The sequence below is a fragment of the Schistocerca nitens genome, chromosome 4 (genome assembly GCF_023898315.1).
Source record: "Schistocerca nitens isolate TAMUIC-IGC-003100 chromosome 4, iqSchNite1.1, whole genome shotgun sequence".
Taxonomy (NCBI): domain Eukaryota; kingdom Metazoa; phylum Arthropoda; class Insecta; order Orthoptera; family Acrididae; genus Schistocerca; species Schistocerca nitens.
The window spans coordinates 116,008,779-116,013,822 of record NC_064617.1 but is presented as its reverse complement, the minus strand read 5'-3'; the positions used below and the strand labels follow the sequence as shown (position 1 = coordinate 116,013,822).

Below are 5,044 nucleotides of genomic sequence, written 5' to 3'. Positions count from 1 at the left end.
CTGCACTAAACTTTTTTTTAATGACCGAAGGACGCCCACTTTGTTGTTCGTCATGCACATTTGTGCGGCCATCTTTAAATGCTCTCACCCACTTTCTTACCATTCCATCACTCATAATGTTTTCTCCGTAAACTGCACAGATCTCACGATGAATATCGATCGCTTTTAGGCCTTTAGCTCTAAGAAATCTTGTAACAACCCGTACTTCACAGTCGGCGGGACTCACGATTATCGGAGGTATCTTAATCAGTACACAACGTAAACAAAGAAGAATCAGACTGTAATGGCGTCAGTGCGTAGATTAAGGCGCAGACTTTCATGTAAAAATAAAATTATTGAGATATCTGCGCACGCCTTTTTTAATATCAATACGGTACTTACTTAAAAAACACCCTTCGCATTAGGGAAGGATGGGGAAGGAAGTCGGCCGTGCCCTTTCAAAGGAACCATCCCGGCATTTGCCTGAAGAGATTGACGGAAGTCACGGAAAACCTAAATCAGGTTGGCCGGACGGGGGTTGAACCGTCGTCCTCCAGAATGCGAGTCCAATGTGCTAACCACTGCGCCACCTCACTCGGTGTGAGTAGTGGTCATAATGCTTTGGCTTACCAGTGTAACTGGTGAAACTTCGTGAACTTACTTGGATTATGGATTTGTGTGGAAAACCTATGTTTCGCTCTCTCCGAGTTCTGTTTTATGTGCTGCCCGATATAGAAAGAAGCGTGGCAAGTGTGCTACATTATCCTCTAATTTCAAGGTGAGCAGTTAATTTTTCGTATATGACAACGAAGATTAGAAATCATCTCTGAACTGTTTAGAAGACTGAGTTCGATAGACAAGCTCTAATGGTTTCCATATAGTCATTCTTGCCCGTGTGAACATTAATTATCATATACGGTTTCGTTAAACGACTATAGACTTCCATTTATCGTCATAATTTTCTTAGAGAGTCAGAACATTTTACTTCCGTTTAGGCGAGCTGAGAAGTGGACCTGCGGAATGAAAGCTATGGACAGTACGTTTCACATCGCTTTCTGGCATTTCGCTCAGATACACTGAAGCGCCAAAGAAACTAGTATAGGCACGCGCATTCAAATACAAAGATATGTAAACAGGCAGAATACGGCGCTGCGGTCGGCATCGCGAACATAAGACAGCAAGTGTATGGCGCAGTTGTTAGATCGGTTACTACCGCTACAATGGCAGGTTATCAAGATTAAGTGAGATTGAATGTGGTGTTATAGTCGGCGCACGAGAGATGGGACACAGCATCTCCGAGGTAGCGATGAAGTGGGGTTTACCCATACGACCATTTAACGAGTGTGCCGTGAATATCAGGAATCCAGTAAAGCATCTAATCTCCGACATCGCTACGGCTGGTAAAAGATCCTGCAAGAATGGGACCACGACCACTGAGGAGAATCGTTCAACGTGACAGAAGTGCAACCCTTCTGCAAATTGCTGCAGATTTCAATGTTGGGCCATCAAAAAGTGTCAGCGTGCGAACCATTCAACGAAACATCATCGATATGGGCTTTCCGAGCCGAAGGCCCATTCGTGTAGCCTTGATGACTGCACAACACTAAGCTCGCCTGTGCCCGTCAACACCGACATTGGACTGTTGATGACTGAAAACATGTTGCCTGGTCGGACGAGTCTCATTTTAAATTGTATCGAGCGCATGGGCTCTGGAGACAACCTCATGACCCTGCATGTCAGCAGTGGACTCTTCAAGCTGGTGCAGGCTCTGTAATGGTGTGGGGCGTGTGCAGTTTGAAAGGGGCCCCTGATACGTCTAAATACGACTCTGACACGTGAGATGTACGTAAGCGTCCTGTCCGATCACCTGTTTCCATTCATTCCCATTGTGCATTCAGACAGACTCGGGCAGTTCCAGCAGGACAATGCGACACCCCACACGTCCAGAATTGCTACATAGTGGCTGCAGGAACCGTCTTCTGAATTCTGGCCATCAGATTCCCCAAACGTGAACATTATTGAACGTATCTGGGATGCCTTGCAGAAATCTCCACTCCCTCGCACTCTTACGGTTTTATGTACAGCCCTGCAGGTTTTATAGTGTCAGTTGCCTCCAGTGCTACTTCAAACATTGGTCGAGTCCATCCTACCTCGTGTTGCGGCACTTCTGCTTGCTCACAGGGGCCCTACACGATATTAGGCAGGTATACCAGTTTCTTTGTCTCTTCATCGCCGTTTTCAGGCGCTTGTAAAAGGCTGTGTTACTTAAAAATCTCATAAGAGTACCAAAAATTTCAAACAAACAGAGAAAGAAAGAACACCATAAAGATTTTGCTCGCCGCTCCACAATGGTAGCTCGGAATATTTTAATGAGCGTGACATTTCCGGTCGTGAAAGTTTAAGTTTTACAAGTAGACAAGGATTGGTTAGATCCTCGACATAGTGGGCAGGCCGTGAGCAGAGGAGCCGCCATGTTGTCTTGTGGAGGCCCGTCAGACGTCAGCCGCTAATTACCGCCCTCCCACGCAGCTGGCAGCTGTCCGCCCCGGACTCACTCCTGATGCCTTCTTTCTGTCTTCGCAGCTGGCGGTTCGGACTCTGAGACAGCCGTACACTGTGTGTTCCCACACAGCCTACCCAGTACGTGTGTCTGCGGCGCCTTCTACAACAGACAAACACCGTGTGTTTCACGCACAACATAAGGGCTGCGCCTGGAACCTGTACTCGAGGAGGCGGCGATAACTAAGGCTTTTGCTCGACTCTGGTGGGTGGCATATCGATTTTAGCAGAGCTCACGAGTTTGTTAATCCGAGAAAATTCTTGCGTCATGTAGCATGAAATGTTTCCTGTTTTGGCTGGGAACAAATGAAGGGCTTATTTCAGTAGTGGTACAAGTCCATTTTTGTTCATATTGAGATACAGAGTCCTAAAGTTAAATGAGCACTGAAAAATCTGCAGATGATATACCAGAAATATTCAAACTTATGGCTTCTAGCTGGAGATGAACCTTTCTGTCTTTTTGTTTGGCTCATTAATTTCAGAAGCATTATAGACAGAAAAGTGGAGGTAATGGACTTGTACCACTATTGAAATAAGCTCTTCCAATAGTTGACTTGGATTATCTACTTCGTAGATTTTGCTGTTGCTGTAGGAAAGAAGTTGAAGTCCTGGTGTAACAAAGACTGGCCAAGTGGGTAGTAATGCCCACATTAATTCGTGCCACACGTGATTTTGAGGTTCACCGTTGTTTATTTCTGTGTTGAAGTCATTCCAGCAGTATGACAAGCGATAGTACAACTGTACAAAGTTGGTAGAGTTTGTGGCTTAAGACACGCAATGGAACAGCTGTACAAAGCTGCCACAGTTAGTAGCTTTAAGAATCGATTACGTATGTACAAATCAGGTCAACTCAAAGGCTACCTCGAAACTTCGAGCAAAACTGAAATTTCGAGGTAGCCTATGAGTTGATCTGATATATTTTGCTACAATGACGTCATTGTTAAAAACAGAAAACTGAAGAAATACAATGAATTTTAACATACATCAGAACAGTAAATGACACTGTATTAATCATAAAACAAAATGAGATTATGCAGTATATTAATTTCGTTTCACATTAGTTTCATTTTCAATGAAAATAGTTTATGTATGTAAATATTACAATACATGTTACATTTTACTGGATTATTCGTAAAATGACTAATATACTTTCTTCCTAGAACGATTCGTAGCTTTAATAAAAATTTACTTTATTTCAGTAGTAACTCTTTCGAAAATGAGTCTGGCAGATGGGACAATGCTTTACAATTACATAGTAAGATACATATTTTAATTTGATTCTGTTCTTTACTTTCAAATAAGCTCGGATTTAAAATATGAGTCGTAGACAATGATGGTAGCTGTATTTTAGTGATTTTAAGAAAATGTTATGGTTTCAACTATTCCTACCAATTAGAGTGTTTACTTGAGGCATACGCAATACATTACACAGGTTCATTTCATCACAAAAGTTCCCAACGTACTTCATTACTTACATGGAGTCAATTATTGAACTACATGAAAAAAAAAAAACGCAAAGCATTTACAAACTACGGCGTGCACACACTTTATTCAACATGTAAATGTCATGACAGGTATCCGGATTTAGGTTATGACATATATGCCTGCCATCATTGGCGGTTATGTGGCGCAGACGAATAGCGAAATTCTGCATGATCCATTGAAGTGCCGGATCATCAATGTTGTCAATGATCTCCTGAATAACTGTTTTTAGCTCAGCAATGGTTTTGGGATTATTGCTGTTCACCTCGTCTTTAGTATAGCTCTACAAAAAGGAGTTGCATGTACTCAGATTCGGAGAATATGGAGGCCAATCGAGGCCCATGCCAGTGGCCTCTGGATACTCCAGAGGCAGAATACGGTCTCCAAAGTGCTCCTCCATCACATCGAACACTCTCCTGCTTCGATGGGGTCGAGCTCCGTCTTGCATGAACCACATCTTGTCGAAATCACGGTCACTTTGGGTAATGGGGATGAAATCATTGCACACCACACAGACACCCATTGAGGAGGAAGAGACTTCTCTATCCTCAGTCCCACAAATGCTCCAACTCTGGTTATTGACGAACCCATCCAAATGAAAGTGGGCTTCATCACTAAACCAAAACAGCATGCTATAACCGCTCTTTTAATTGAGAAAAATATTATCAGGCTTATTCTCAAATAGGGCAACGGCCTTGCCGCAGTGGATACACCAGTTCCCGTCAGATCACCGAAGTTAAGCGCTGTCGGGCGTGGCCGGCACTTGGATGGGTGACCATGCGGACCGCCATGCGCTGTTGCCATTTTTCGGGGTGCACTCAGCCTCGTGATGCCACTTGAGGAGCTACTCTACCGAACAGTAGCGGCTCCGGTTAAAGAAAACCATCATAACGACTGGGAGAGTGGTGTGCTGACCACACGCCCCTCCTGTCCGCATCCTCAGCTGAGGATGACACGGCGGTCGGATGGTCCCGATGGGCCACTTGTGGCCTGATGATGGAGTGCTTTATTCTCATAAAGGGGA

At 44.1% G+C, this 5,044-nt stretch overlaps 1 pseudogene; it reads left to right on the top strand.

The window, feature by feature from the left end:
• The first annotated feature begins 4,705 nt into the window (after positions 1-4,705).
• LOC126254110 (5S ribosomal RNA) lies at positions 4,706-4,823 on the top strand (annotated as a pseudogene).
• Positions 4,824-5,044: the final 221 nt, after the last annotated feature.